We start from the raw sequence: 16,714 nt of genomic DNA, 5'->3' as shown, positions 1-16,714 counted from the left end.
GCTCATGCTAGCATCTGTTAGCCTCCAGTCTTCTGAAAAGTCTTGCACAGCAAGTCCAAGGACTCTGAGGACACCAGCAGCAAAAGAGACTCATTTAATAGCTAAAAATGTTAATATGTCCATAGTTCTGATTTCTCATATTGTTGTTTTGCATTGGCATTATTTTGTTACTATTTAACAGCCAGAGTTTTGCTCTTGACATTCAAGTTTTGAAAATGGTAACATGAATGTAATTTAGTCTTTGCATTGGCATTGTTTGCAATTGTTTTAATTTTAGAGCCTATTATTAATGTTTAAATTTTATTTTTATTAGTAAAAAAGGGTGAGAGGTAGAGGGCTGCCTGAGAAGGCACATGGACATTCTTTAAATTGTTAGCTGAGTTAGAGACACTGACAGAGTTCCTTTGTCCAGGTGTCAAAACAGGCAGGTCTAGATATGTAAACCCAGTAATGCTAGAGCCTAGTAAAGAATGCAAATAAGTTCATTTGACCCTATAAACAAACCTGCGTGGCTTGGGGCATCACCTTTGCTATCTCTCCATCAGAGAGATGGTGCCCACATAGTGCCCAGCTTGATGAATCTATTTCTGCCTCCAAGTCTCTTTCTTTCTTTCTCTAATTTCTTAATCCCCAGCTCCTCCACTCAGGAACCTGTCGTTTTCTGTGATGGACACGGAAAACAGAGAAACAGCCCTCCGCAGGTGCCCACTGATCTCCTGGTCTCTGGAAAGTATAGCAGTCAGTCCCTTGAACTGTGTTAAAATAGAAGACTGTCCCTAAGTTGACAGTATTAATATAAACAATTGGCCTCTGGGGAAGGAGGGCTTGTTTGGGAGGGTGTGGGATGGGGATTGGTAAGGTATGTACACATATAATACCTAAACAAAACAAACAAACAAACAAAAAAAACGAAGGAAAAACAATTGGCCTCTTTTATGGAAAAAATGTGTTTGTTTCAAACTGCCACCTCTGTTCCAGGTCCTGGGGGTACAGTCACAAGCATTCACACTAAGTCTTTAAGAACTGGCTCTGAGTTTTATGGACTTCATCCTTATTGGCTTACAAAATTAGATATTTGGGGGCCCATTTTTCAGATGGAAGTTTTAAAAACAGGGATATCCGATGTAATGTTCAAACCCTTTATTCCTCAGAGAGATACTGAGAGTTGTGGTTCCCTGTCCATTATGTGTAGCTGCCCTGGGGTGGAGTTTGTTGTGAAATCTTTTCAGTCTCTACTACTTGGTTTGATATGAATTGTTTGCTCCTTTATCTGATTTGTAGGAGTTACTCAGCTAGTTTCTGAATTTCTATCTAAGGGGATATATCATATATTGCTGTAGATTTGGTGTGTCTGTGGGAGGATGTGAGGTCAAGTGCATACAACATGTCTATCTTGAACTGTAACCCTTCGATCTTCAGTTTTTAAGAAATTATTTTGCAGTTGTCCACCAATTTGCCAGTGTTCTACAATTTCTATTCTATGTAATCTATTTCTATTCTATCTAATAAGGAGGGAATATGCTAATTGACTGTCACACTCTCAAAGATGGCAGAGTCCACATTCTTAAATGTGGTACTCAGTCCCCTCAACCTACCAAGGCATGGCAGGCATGTGGCATGGCCAGGCCCACCCCCATGTGGGGTCTGGTTGCTCTACACACCTGCCTCTAGAGACCCCCAGTCTCTTCAGCCCCCAAGCGCCCAGGGCCAGCCTAAAGAGCAGGCAAGCCTTGGATGGCAGCTGCCCAATCACACAAGGCTGGCCCAAGGCACAGGCAAGCCTTGGATATTGGCTGCCCAGCTGCCCAGGGTCAGCCTGAGGCACAGACAAGCCTCGGGTGACATATGCCCAGTTGCTCACGGCCGACCAAGACTCAGGTAACCAGTGCTAGCTGAGGCTTGCACTGCCAGCAGTGGCAGAAGCAGAGATGTGATGAAGGCATCACCTTTCCCTTATTGCCAAGTTGTCTCACATCCCTGAGGGCTCCTGAACTGTGAGAAGGAGCAGGCCGGGTGGAGGGATTCCCCCTCTCCAGTGCATGAATTTTCATGCATTGGGCCTCTAATTGTGTTTATAACTCCCAAGATTGAGGGTTACTGGCACAAATTAAAGAAGGGAAGGATCAAAATCTGCTGCTAATGTGATGGTTCTCACCACTGATCACTTACTGTTTGAATAATTGAAATATATTCTGCAAAGGAATTTACATTTTGGCATTTCCTAGAGCTATAACCAGGCATAGATCATTGAGTAATGCACCCACATAAATGCACATAGCATACCCTATTGTATTAGAATAAAAGGGTAGAACTATAATGTACATACCAAGAATTAAAATATTTTTTTACTTCCCATAATGGAAAGAGTCATAATATTTTTTGGTATAGAGTTTACTTTGAGAGTCATCACCATATCACTTTTTACAATTTTTAATATGTATTATTTTTTCATTTATTCTACTTTATTTCTGGCATTCATTTTTGTAAAAGGTATATCTATACATATAAAAGCCTAAGCGACCATCCGACTGTTTGACCATCTGACTGGTAGCTATAATGTGCACTGACCACCAGGGGACAGATGCTCAGTGCAGGAACTGCTGAGTGACAGCAACTTTGCAGAGTGTCCTTTCCACTCCAGGACCCCTCAGGGGATTTTGCACTGCTGATTTTGGCTCAATCTCCACAGGCCAGGCCTAGAGACCCCACTTGCCAGAGGGACTCTGCTCACTCTGCAGATGCCCTTCAAGGCCCAGTGCCACCCCAGGTGCAGCCGACTGGGAAGAGACTTCAGGAAGTTGGCTCCAGGGATGCCCTACCAGCCACCTTCAATTAGTTTCCTTTCAATGTACACGAATCTGTGCAGTAGGCCTCTAGTTAATCCTATTCTATATAATAAAGAGGTAACATGCAAATTGACTCTTGAACCCTCACAAGATGGCTACCTACAACAAAGCTGGCAGAGGGATTAGTGAGGGGATGACCAAATGACTGAACAAGCAGGTCGGCAAGGGAGTTAGCAAGGGACTACCATGACAGAACAAGCAGGCCACGTGGGGCAACCAAGCTGGCAGGGGCTGCAGTTGGGGGTGACCAGGCCAGCAGGGAGGCAGTTAGGGGTAACCAGGCCAGCAGAGGGGGGCAGTTAGGGGGCAAACAGGCCAGCAGTGGGGGGAGTAAGGGGTAACCAGGCTGGTGGGGAGGGCAGTTAGGAGTGACCAGGCCAGTGGGGGTGTGTAGTTAGGGGCAATCAGGCCAGCATACAAAGAGAATGAGGGGTGATGAGGCTGGCAATGGGGGGGGGGGGGCAGTTATGGGCCACCAGGCAGACAGGAAAATGAGCGATTAGGAGCCAGCAGTCCAGGATTGTGAGAGGGATGTCCTGGATCGGAGAGGGTGCAGACTAGTCTGGAAGAACCTTCACCATGCAAGAATTTCATGCACCGGGTCTCTAGTATAATAAAAAAGGCTAATATGCAAATAGACCGAACAGTGGAACAACTGAAAAACCAGTTCCTATAATGTGTGCTGACCACCAGGGGGCATGTCTGGAACATGGCGGGCATTAGCGATTACAGGATAGTGAAGCTGGTGAGTGGGGACACCAGACCAAGGCGTGGCACCAGTCACTATCATTGCGGCAAACCTCTGGTGGTTACTGAAGATTCTTTGCTCTTGCACGTTGTGGTCTCACCAGTGCTTGCACCTGCTGCCAGAGCCAGCCCTGCTCCCACCCACAGCCAGCACTGGAGCCCCTGCTCACATTTGCTGTCAGTGCCTGGTGCTGGTCCCGATCACTTGGTGCCATTAATGGGTGTGAGCAGTGATTTATGGCTCTGATTGCCCCTGAGGGCTTCTCCACCTCTCCCTGCTCCCGAGGAGACAGCACCTGGGGCTATAGTTGAAGGTCCAGGCAGGTGCACAGAGAATGGGCTGAGACCCATCCCTGTGCTTGCCATAGCCTTGTGGCCCACAGTTCCTTTCAAGGTGCATGAATTCTTGCACTGGGCCCCTAGTTCTATCTAATAAAAGAGAAACATGAAAATTCACTGTCCTCTGCTACATGCACAAGCCACATCCACCAGCCAATCAGGAGTGAGTATTAACCCAACAAATATTGTGGCTGACACAGAGCTGGAGAGAGCAAGAGGCTTAGGATGCCCCCGGCAATGAAGGAAGCCAAGTTTTCCACCTGCCATGGCCTGCCTGGGCCTCCACTTAAGGTTACAACATTTTAATTATAGAAGATAAATAAATCCCCCCAAAATGGCAGCAGCCACAGAGCTGGAGCCAACCGGAGGCTTGGGTTGCCCTTCGCAGTGTAGGAAGGCAAGCTTTCTGCCCACCCTAGCTGGCCCTGGCCTCTGCTCAAGGCTACAAATTTCAATTATAGAAGATAAAAAATGCCAGATACCAGGGCCTCTGCTTGGGTCACCGGAGGGCGTTGCCAGACTGCAAACCACCACAAGCCCCTCACCCAGGTCTCCCCATGTCCCAAAGGAACCCCCACCCTGATCTGGGACATCCTTTAGGGCAAACCAGCTGGCCCCCACCCATGCATCAAGCCTCTATCCTATCTAATAAAAGGGTAATATGCAAATTGATCATCACTCAAACACAAAATGGCTGCCCCCATGTGGTCAAAGATGGTTGCCCCCTTGTGCATACAAGATGGCTGCCACAAGATGGCCAGCAAGGGAGGGCAGTTGGGAGAGACCAGGCCTGCAAGGGAGGGCAGTTGGGGGCAATCAAGCCTGCAAGGGAGGGCTGTTAGGGGTGAGCAGGCTGGCAGAGGAGGGAAGTTGGGGGAGACCAGGCCTGCAGGGAAGGGCAGTTAAGGGTGATCATGCCTGCAGGGGAGAGAAGTTAGGAGTGACCAGGCCTTCAGGGAAGGGCAGTTTGGGGTGACCAGGCTGGCAGGGGAGCAGTTAGGCATCAATCAGACTGGCAGGGGAGTGGTTAGGGAGTGATCAGGCTAGAAGGCATTAGCAGTTAGAAACAATCAGGCAGGCTGGCAGGCGAGCAGTTGGGAGCCAGCAGTCCTTTGAGGTGTCCAAATTGGAGAGGGTGCAGGCTGGGCTGGGGGGCACCCCCATGCACAAATTTCATGCACTGGGACTCTAATTATAATGTAAAGCAGTACAGTAATATTTTTTGTGTCATATGATAATTGCATAATTCATTTATAATGATTATTAAAAGGGAGAACATGTTAATATTCTGTAGGCTAAAAACTTTTGTGATATAACTTTTGTGATATAACTTTTATAATATTTTATAATTTGTAGACCTTGAAAGGAACTGTGGGCCACGAGGTTGTGGTCGGCACAGGGGTGGTTCTTGGCCCATCATCTTTGCCCCCACCTGGTTCCTCCCACCATGGCCCCCAATTTCCTCTCTGCCAGCAGCCCTCCTCCCACCACCCCTGCTTCCATGCGCTGATGGCACAGACCCTGCTCACACCTGCTGATGGCACAGAGCAATTGGGGCCAGCACCAGCAATGGGTGCAAGCAGGGTAGGTGCTGTCAGTGGGTGCCAGAGGTGGCTGCTGGCTCCAATCGCCCCTAAGGAGCAGGGGGAGTTGGAGAAGCTCTGAGGGGCAATCGGGTCTGGCAGCTGCTGCTCGCACCTGCTGAGGACACCAATCAATCAGGGCTGTGCCAGGTGCTGGCAATGGGTGCAAGTAGTAGGTCTGGCATGGGCAGCGGTACAAGTGGGGCTGGTGCCAGCAGCAGTTGCGAGCCCCAGGCAGGACTGCAGTGCACAGGAACAAAGAATTTTCAATAACCACCAGAGGCTCACCCCTATGACAGTGACCAGTGTCACACTTTGGTCTGTTGCTCCCGCTCACATACTCTACCATCTCACCATGACTGACACCCGCCATGTTTCCTGTGAGCCCCCTGCTAGTCAGCGCTCATCATAGCGACTGCTTGTCAGTTGTTCCACCTTCCGGTCTATTTGCATATTATTGTTTTATAGATTTGTTAAAATTTTGCATTTGTTTCAGAAATAATAACATTAAAAATCTTTACAAAAGAACCGGCAGTTTGCCAATTATTTATGTGGACTATGTTTATAATTTTTTGTAATCCTCTGAAATATTACAATAAAAATTATATCTTTTTTCTTTTTTAATATATAAATGTGGCTCCTAGTTCTTGTGCCCTAATGCATGAGTGAACATTTATTAAACACAAACAAAACATGCAGCAAGTGACTATATACTTTATTTTTGTAGAATTTACATGCCTTTGCATACTTTTTATCATTTTGGTTAATGGTGCTATCTGAGAATAAATAGACAATATTTAAAAATAGCTAAATATGATACTAATTAATACTTTTAATAAGTATTTCCTGAAAAGGGAGTTAAAACTCTTAGTTCAAAGAGATTTAGATCTTACTTATTTTATTATGCTAAATCATAGGGGTCCCAGGAATGTAGTAAATTATTATTTTCCAAAATGTTTTACTTTTATTTGTTTTTCATAGCCTGCTGGTTTTCTTTAGTGCATATATTAATTACTCAAATTTCTCAGTACACCTTGGAGTTTTAATTTTATAGTTCTTTTCTGTTTCCCTAGTTTATTATATTTGTATTTTCTTTTATCCCCAATTTTTAAAACTTTATCTTGGTCATCGGTTTTTCTACATATCTGGTTATCTTAGTTTGTTTATATTTAAGAATAGAAGACTGGTGAGGTTTGTCATTTTTCTCTACTCTTGTATGCCTGATTCTCTGCTAACTCTCTTCCACCTGTAGGACTAAGACAAGTATGAAAAATGTTTGTCATCTTTAGGGTGAACAAATGGGGAAACCACTCTTTGAATGCTAAAATAGGAAGAGCTATACTCTTTGGCACTAGAAGCCATTCCAGCAACATTAAAAACTTTATGCTCGCTCTGGCCATTGCTTCCCAGTGATTAGATCCTTGGCCTGTGCACTGATGAGTCACTGATTTGATTCTTGGTCAAGGGCATGTACCTAGGTTGAGGGTTGGATTTCCGGCCCAGTCAGGGCACATGCACGAGGCAAACAATCTATGTATCTCTCTTACATGGATGCTTCTCTCTCTCATTCCTCCCTCCCTCCCATTCTCTCTAAAAACCACCCTCCACTACCACCCACCTCTGTTTCTCCACTCACAATTGGATGATTGGAGCCTGTCTGCCCAGGGGAGGGACTAAGAGGTTGGCCATTCCAGTGCACTCACTGGTCCCGCCCCCACCATGGGTTGCCTTCTGTGTGGGGGGCAACTGGCAGAGTCAAGCCCTAGCCCTGGCACTGCCCAAATACCCTGCCACTCACCCCCAGTTCCCCATTCACCATTGGATGATGAGAACCTGCTGGCCAGGGAAAGGGACCAAGAGGTGCTCAGTGTGCCTCACAGTGAGTGGTTGAGCAGTCATTTTGGTCATTCTGCCGCTAGGGTCAATTTGCATATTACCCTTTTATTATATAGGATAAAGGCCCGATGCATGAAATTCATACATAGGCTTCCTTCCCCTGGTTGCCAATACCTGCTTCCCTCTGGCACCTAGGAACCGAGCTTTCTTCCAGCACTCAAGGCCCAGGCTTCACTCGCAGCCCTGGCTTCATCTGAAAGGTCATCCAGGATAATTAGCATATTACATTTTTATTATTAACTAGGGGCCCGTTGCATGATATTCATGCAAGAATAGGCCTTCCTTCCCCTGGCTTCACTTCCAGCCACCCAGGAGCTGGCATGTCCCCCACCTGGCCCGCCCGCAAACCTGTAAGTCCTTGAGTCTGTCCAGAGCAGCACTCTTGTAGCTCCCTCCACTGCCCCCCTCACCCTCATAGCAGGTGTCCCAGCCCTCCCAGCCACTTCATGCCTGCATATGCAAATTAACCCATCTTTGTTGGGTTAATTTTCATACTCACTCTGATTGGCTGTGGGTGTAGCGGAAGTATGGTCAATTTACATGTTTGTCTATTATTAGGTAAGACTAGTAGCCCAGTACATGAAATTCATGCATGTGTGGGTTGGTGTTCCTCAGCCCAACCTGCACTCTCTCTAATCTGGGACCCCTCAAAGAATGTCCTACTACAGGTTTACAGGGATCAGGCCTTAACTGGCAGTCAGACATCCCTCTCACAATCCAGGACTGCTGGCTCCAGCTGCTCATCTGCCTGCCTGCCTGATTGCCCCTAACCACTCTACCTGTCAGCCTGCTCGCCCCCTACTGCCCCCACCAGCCTGATCACCCACAACTGCCCCCTGTGCCAGCCTGTTCACCCCTAACTGCCCTCTTGCTGGCCTGCTTGTCCCTACCTTTCCTCCCCCTGGCCTGCTCACTTCCAACTGCCCTCCTTGCCACTCCCTGGTGGTCTAGTGGTTAGGATTCGGCGCTCTCAGCTCCAACTACCCTCCTGCTGGCCTGCTCACTCCAAACTGCCCCTCTTTGCTGTCCTGATCACCTCCAACTGAGCCCCATTGATGGCCTGCTCACCCCCAACTGGCCCCACCCCCCACCAGCCTGATTACCCAATATTGCCATCCCATCCTGGCCTGATCACCCTCAAGTGACTCAATCTCTCGGTTCCTCCTTTTTTTCTTTTTTGTTCAGTGCCTCCTTGAGCAGAGGACAGGGCTAACCTGAAGCAGGTATCTAGGATTTATTTATCTTCCATAGTCGAAACTTTGTAGCCTTGAGCAGAGGCCAGGGCCAGTCAGGGAGGGTGGGAAGCTTGGCTTCCTCCATCGCCAGGGCAACCCATGCTTCCTGCTTACTCCAGCTTCGTGGCCACTGCCATCTTGGTTGGGTTAATTTTCATACTTGCTTCTGATTGGCTGGTGGGCATGGCTCATGGGTATAGTGGAGGTACGGTCAATTTGCATGCTTCTCTTTTATTAGTGTAGATAGATATAGATGATACCACTACTCTTATTGTGATTTTGCAATTACTTAACCCATTGGAAACATGAGTAAAAGACAATAAACTAGGGACTTGAACAGGGATCCTGGAGGGACATTACTGCTTTATAAAGAGGTCAGATTACCAGAAAGTTTATATAAGCAAACCAGAGTCAGATTACTAAAAATTCCCAATTTGGATTTAGACTTAAAAGTAAGGTTTAATACCATTTTGTCAGCATTGAGTAGAAAGTAGTTTGCAACATTGGTTATACATTTCTATCACTGGGAAGATTTTTTTCATTTTTGACTCTGTTATAGATGTCCTCTATTTGCCCCTTTTTGCTTTTCTTTACCCTGTCCCTGATTCCCCTAGGCTTTTATCACATTATTGTCTGTGTCAATGGTCTAAACATGTATGCATATATATTCTTTAGTTTATCTCTTTTTCCAGTGGTTTATAATTTTGCAAGTATAGTTCTTTCATTTCCTTGGTTAAGTTTATTTCTAAGTACTTTGTTTATTTGTTGTTACAGTGGTAAATGGGATTGTTTTCTTGGTTTCTCTTTCTGAGAGTTCATCATTGGTGTAAAAATGCCACCAATTTATGGATCTTAATATTGTATCCTGCTACTTTGCCAAGTTTCTCATTAAATCTAGTAGTTTTTTGTGTGTGGATTCTTTAGTGTTTTCTATATGCAGTATCATGTCATCTGTGAATAAGGACCATTTTACTTCCTCCTTTCCAATTTTAATGCCTTTTATTTCTCCTTTTCTAATCACTGTGGCTAAGACTTCCAGGATTATGTTGAATAAGAGTGTTGAAATCAGATATCACTCTCTTGTTGATGATCTTAAGGGAAATGTTTTTAGTTTTTTTCCCATTAAATATGAGGTTGGCTGTGTTTTTCATGCAATGTTGAGCTATGACTCCTTTATTTCCACTTTGAGAGTTTATATTATGAACTAGTGGTCCCATGCATGAAATTCATGCATGGGGGCTGTCCCTGAGCCCAGCCTGCACCCTTTCCAATCTGGAACCCCTTAGGAGATGTCCAACTGCTGGTTAAGGCCTGCGGAATTGGGCCTAAACTAGCAGTCAGACATCCCTCTCACAATCCAGGACCGCTGACACTGGCTCCTAACTTGGAGCACCAGTATGTCTGTCTTTATTTTTCTTTATTTAATTTTTTTAAGGAAAAAAATCTATGATTTTTAATTAAAACTGAAAAAGTGTCAGGGACAGGAATGACGGAGGATGCATCCTAGGTGAATGGGATCCTGGGGGTGGAAAGTGGGGAACAGAATTCAAATGAAATCTGTGGATTGAACCTTAATACCATTTGAATGGATATTTCCTAAGGTGGTTGGGTAGAGAATTATTATGTAGAAGTGTCTGCTTTTGGGAAATACACTGAGAAGCATCTATACATCCTCTCATGTGTAGAGTATGTTCTCAAACAGGTCAAGAAAAGACTGGAGGAAATGGGTATGTATGCGTATAAATGCACACACACACAGTCTAACCTTGCTATTTTTGACTCCACCTTTGTGCACCTGCCTACTTGCTAAGATCCGTAAGTCCAGAATCAAGGCTTGCAGAGCTTCCTTGGCCACTGGGCCATGGTCAGGGTGCAGGAACCCTGCAGACAGACAGACCAGCTGAGGTCCAACAGGTCCCACTGTTTTCTTGTTTCCATTCAAGTATGTGAACTGGGGTCTGTTTAGTGACAGGTTCCATTGGGGCTTTGGCATTCTGTGCTTCCTGGTGGCGTTTGGCTGTGTGGGATGGCCAAGCTGGTGCTCCAGTGGCTGCCGGTTCCCTGAGTCCGAGAATACTGTGTGGTAAAATACGGAGAATAGATTGTGTTGTAAGCAAATTCAGGCTGCCCCATTTCAACCTTAAGGAATCAACAGCACCCAAATATATAGTTTCCTTTCAACAGCACAGAGAACGCTGCCCTGAGCATGCACAGTGCCGGCTCACCAGAGCCCACAGACCAGCAGCAATGACCACTTGTGGGTGAGGTTGTGAATTTGTGACACTGAGGTGATGCTGGGGATGAATCCCTCGTCTGGGCCTATGCCCCACAGTGAAACCTGTGGTCGGGCACTGACAAGCGGTTCAGGGAACTGACATAGCCATATTGTTACCATCGTAGTTTCTCCAGGCATGTATAAACCATCTGCATACTTCCAGAAAGAAGGGATTTTTCTCCCACTCTAGATGGCCATGCTTCCCTGGTGGCACCCAAGGACCTGGGCCTACCTGGCACCCTGACTCTCAGACTCCACAGGCGACTGCCCTAACAGCTTTGTATCTCTGCGGCCCTCCACGCAGCCTGCCAGTGGCATCAAGCATGGTCTGTCCAGTGCAGTCTGCCCATCTGCATGACCCCTGAGGTCGCCTGGCCACATGCTCTTCGGCTGCTCCTACCCAGACTCCACCCAGGACTCCACTTTCCCCACAGGGAAGCAGTGGGCCCAGTGTGCCTGAGTGGAGCTCTGGTCTGGACTCTGGTTTCTGTCCCTGGCGGTGGGCCCAGTGCACCTGCACAGGGCTCCTGCCTGGACTTGTCGTCTGTCTGGTCATTATTAGTATGGATGGGATATTATTAATAGCTTTTTCTGCAACTATTGATATGATCATGTGACTGTTTTCTTCATTTTGTTTATGTGATGTATCATTTTGCTAATATTTTGTTGAAGATTTTAGCATCTATGTTTATCAGGGATATTAAACTATAATTTTCTTTTTGTACAGTGTCTTTGATTTTAAAATTCAGATAATGTTAGCCTGGTAAAAGAGCATGGAAACCTTCCTCCATCTTAAATTTTTTGGGATAATTTGAGGAGGATTGATGTTACTTCTTCTTAGAATGTTTAATAAAATTAAAATTCACCTGTGAAGCAATCCAGTCCAGGACTTTTGTTTGCTGGAAGGTTTTTTAAAATTTTATTTATTTATTTATTTATTTATTTATTTATTTATTTATTTTATTACTGCTGCAATTTCATTAGTTGTTATCAGTCTATTCAGGTTTTCATATTCTTCATGATTGAGTTTTGGAAGATTGCATGTTTCTAGGAATTTGTGTATTTTGCTCAGGTTGTACAATTTGTTTGCATATTGTTATTCATAGTATTTTCTTGCAATCCTTTGTATTTCTGTGATGTCAGTTGTTACTTCTTTTCTTTTATTTCTAATTTTATTTATTTGGGTCCTCTCACTTTGTTTCTTGGTGAGTCTGTCTAAGGTTTCATCAATCTCACTTATCTTTTCAAAGGACCAGCTTTTGATTTCCTTGATGTTTTTTTTTTTTTTTTTTTTTTTTTTCTTCATGCCATTTATTACCACTCTCTTTATTAGTTCCTTTCTTTCACTCTGGGCTTGTTTTGTTTTACTTTTATGCTACTTTTTTTAGTTGTAGGGTTATATTATTTATTTGATATTTTTCTTGTTTCTTGAGGTAGGCCTATATAATAATTTTCTAAGAACTTCCATCTTAGGACTGCTTTCATTATGTCCTATAGTTCTGGTGTTGGTATATGTTCATTTTAATTTGTGTCCATGAAGTTTTAAATTTTTTCCTTGATGTAATGGCAACCAAGTCATTGTTTAATAGCATACTATTTAGCTTTCATGTGTTTGAATGTTTTTGAGTTTTTTAAAATTGCAATTGATTTCTAATTTCATTTCATTGTTATCTGAAGAGATGCTTGATATGATTTCAACTTATTTTGTGTCCTAACTTGTGATCTGTCTTTGAGAATGTCTCATGTGCACTTGAGAAGAATGTATATCCTGCAGATTTGGGATGAAACATTCTCTAAATAATAATTAAACCCACCTAATCTAGTGTGTCATTTAGGGTCTCTGTTTCATTGTTGATTTTTTGTCTGAAAAATTTATCCAGTGATGTCAGTGGGGCTTTTAAGTCCACTACTGTTGCTGTCAATTTATAGTTTAAGTACTCTAAGAATATATATATATATATATATATATATATATATATATATATATATAAATAATTTGTCAGGCTTATATCCTCTTGTTGGATAGATCCATTTAGTATTATGTAGTGATCTTCTTTGTCTCTTTTATGGCCTTTGTTTTGAAGTCTATTTTGTGAGAAATAAATATTGCTACCACAGGTTTTTTTTTGCTTTAATTTGCATGGAATATATATATATATATATATATATATATATATATATATATATATATTAACATCACTGTACTTTGAAACTGTGTGAATCTTTTGTTCTGAGGTGGGTCTCTGGTAGACAGCATATATATGAGTAATGTTTTCTTATTCATTCAGCTGCCCTATGTTTTTTTGATTAGAGTATTTACTCCATGTACATTTAAGGTTATTATTGATAGGTACTTATTTATTGCTATTTATATTTTTTGTGCCAATGATTCTCTCTCTCTCTATTTCTTCTTAAAGCAGTCCCTTTAACATTCTTGCAGTGCTGGTTTGGTGATAATAAACCCCTTTAGCTTTCCCCTTTCCCTCCCCACCCCCCATATTTTTGTTCTGGAAAGCTCATCACTTCACTTTCAGTTTTAAATGTTAGCCTTGCTGAATAGAGTAGTCTTGGTTTCAAACCCTTGCTTTTCATTACTTTAAATACTTCATGCCATTCTCTTCTGGCTTATACATTGAGGAATCAGCTGACAGCCTTATGGAAGCACCTTTGTAGGTAACTAATTGATTTTCTCTTGCTGCCTTTAAGATTATCTATTTATCTTTAATTTTTGCTATTTTAATTATTATGTGTCTTTGTGTGGGTTTCTTTGGGTTCATCTTTGTTGGTACTCTCTGTGCTTCCTGAACATGTGTGACCTTTATCCTTCACCAGGTTGGGGAAGTTTTCTATAATTATTTATTCAAACAGGTCCTTTATCACTTTTCTTTTCCTTCCAAAGATGAGGATGATGAGGATGTTGTTATGTTTCATGTTGTCCCAAAGTTCCCTTAATTTGTCCGTCTGATTTTTAATTATTTTTTTTTCTTTTTGGTTCTCTGAGTGACTTTTTTCTACCTTATTAAGGCTGGTATAATAGCTTCAAATCAATAAATGTGATACATCATATAATCAAATTGAAAGACAAAAATCATATAACCATATCAATTGATGCATAAAAGGCATTTGATAAAATACAACACCCTTTCTTGATAAAAACTCTCAGCAAAGTGAGAATAAGAAGGATCATATTTCAACATAATAAAAGCCATATATAATAAACCTACAGCAAAGATCATAGTCAATGGGAAAAACTAAAACCATTTTCCATAGGAACAGAAACAAGACAGGGATGTCTGCTTTCACCTCTCTTATTCAACATAGTACTGGAAGTGCTAGCCATAGCGATTAGACAAGAAGAAATAAAAGGCACCAAAATTGGAAAAGAAGAAGTAAAGTTGTTATCATTTGTAGATGACATAATATTCTACATAGACAATCCTAAAGACTTCATAAAAAACTACTAGACTTAATAAATGAATTTGGCAATGTAGCAGGATACAAAATTAACACCCAGAAATATACATTTTTTTAATACACCAATAATGAACTCACAGAAAGAGAAACTAAAATAAACAATCCCATTTACATTGCTACAAAAATATTAAGATACCTAGGAATAAATTTAACCAAGGGGGTAAAGGACCTGTATTCAGAAAATTAACCTATTTTTAAATTTGCTGATTCGATCTTCCCCTTCCTCTAATCTACTGTTTTTCCTTCCAGTGTAATTCTTTATTACAGTTATATCATTCTTTATTTTCATCTGGTTGTTTTTAATGGTTTTTATGTAATTTTTCATGCTGTTAATAATGCTTATAATCATTATTTGAACCTTTTATATGATAAATTGCTTATATGCATTTCATTTAGCTCTTCTTCTGGAGTATTCTCTTGTTCTTTAATTTGAGGCCTATTTCATTGTCTCCCCATTTTGGCTGCCTTTTTATGCTTCTTTCTATTTATTAGGTACATTCGCTATGATTCCCAGTTCTGATAGGTGACCTTCTGTAGTGTCTTGTGGGACCCAATTGTATAATCTCCTTGATTTTCTCAGTTGTGTGTTCTAGAAATGTTCCCTGTGTGGGTTATGTGGTCCCTCCTATTGTAATTGGTTCTTAATTGCTGTTCTTCCATTTGTCGGTAGACTTAGTCCTTGGGCTGGCTCACTATGAGGCTTATCCCCAACCATGTTGTGGTGCTTGTTATATAGGTGCTGACCGAACAAAACAAGGCAAACCAAAACTATACTGAAAATAGTACATGCACAAACACACACACACACACACACACACACACACACACACACAAAACAAATGAAAAGACATAATAAGAACAAAAATACCACCACCACCAATAAATACAATAAGAAAAGGAAAAAAAGCCCTGGCTAGTGTGCTCAGTGGTTGGAGCATCCACCTTTGAACTTCAGGGTCATGAGTAAGATTCCCAGTCAAGGGCACTTATTTAGGTTGCAAGTTTGATATGTGGCCCTGGTCAGGGTATGTGAAGGATGCAACCAATCCATGTGTCTCTCTTTCCATTGATATCTCTCTCTCTCTCTCTCTCTTTCTCTCTCTCTCTCTCTCCCTCTTTCTCTCTCACCTTCCTTTCTCCCATCTACTCTCTCTAAAATAATCAAAGCAAAAAAATATCCTCAGGTGAGGATTTAAAAAATGAATACTATCCTATCTAATAAAACAGTAATATGCAAATTAACCATCAATCCACCATGCCCACCAGCCAATCAGGAGCAAATATGCAAATAAACCCAACCCAAGATGGCTATGGCCACAGAGAGCAGGAGGGAGGCTTGGGTTTCCCTGGCAATGGAGAAAGCCAAGCTTTCTGCCTGCCTTTGTGGCCTAGTCCTCCACTCAAGGCTGCAAAGTTTCAATTATAGAAGGTAAACAAATCCAAACAGAAATGGCAGCAGCCACAGAGCTAGAAAGAGTGAGAGGCTAGGGTTGTCCCCGCAATGGAGGAAGCCAAACTTTCTGTACATTCTGGTCTGCCCAGGCCTCCACTTAAGGCTACAAAATTTTAATTATAGAAGATATATAAACCCCAACAGAAATGGCTGTTGCCATGGAGCAAGCAGAAGGCTTGGCTCCACTCCAGGCTACAAAGTTTCTATTGTAGAAGATAAATAAACCCCAGATAACAGGGCCTCTGCTTGGGTCACCAAAGGGCATGGCCGGCCTTTAAACCACAGGCTCCTTGCCCAGGTAGTCCCACTCCCCAAGGGAACCCCCACCCTGATCTGGGACACCCTTCAGGGCAAACCAGCTGCCTCCCACCTGTGCACCAGGCCTCTATCCTATCTAATAAAAGAGTAATATGCAGATTGACCAACACTCCAACACACAAGATGGCTGCCCCCATGTGGTCAAAGATCCTGCTCCCATATGGACACAAGATGGCCACTACAAAATGGCCAGAAGGGGAGAACAGTTGGGAGGGACCAGGCTGGCAGAGGAGAGAAGTTGGAGGTGACTGGGCATGCAGGGAAGGGCAGATGTGGGGAGAACCCAAGCTTGCAGTGGAGAGCACTTGAGGGGGACCAGGCAGTTAGGGGTCACCAGGCCATCAGAGGAGGGAAATTGGCGGTAATTGGGCCTGCATGGAAGGGCAGTTGGGGGGACCCAGGCCAGCAGGGGAGAGCAGTTGGGGGGTACCAGGCATGCAGTGGACGGCAGTTAGGGGTGACCAGGCCTGCAGGGGACAGCAGTTTGGGGCAAAGAGGCTGGCAGGGGAGTGGTTACGGGCTTATCAGGCTGGCAGGTAGAAGTGGTT

This window comes from Pipistrellus hanaki, assembly GCF_964339955.1.
Source record: "Pipistrellus hanaki genome assembly, chromosome: 2".
Taxonomy (NCBI): domain Eukaryota; kingdom Metazoa; phylum Chordata; class Mammalia; order Chiroptera; family Vespertilionidae; genus Pipistrellus; species Pipistrellus hanaki.
Note: the sequence above shows the minus strand (reverse complement) of the source record.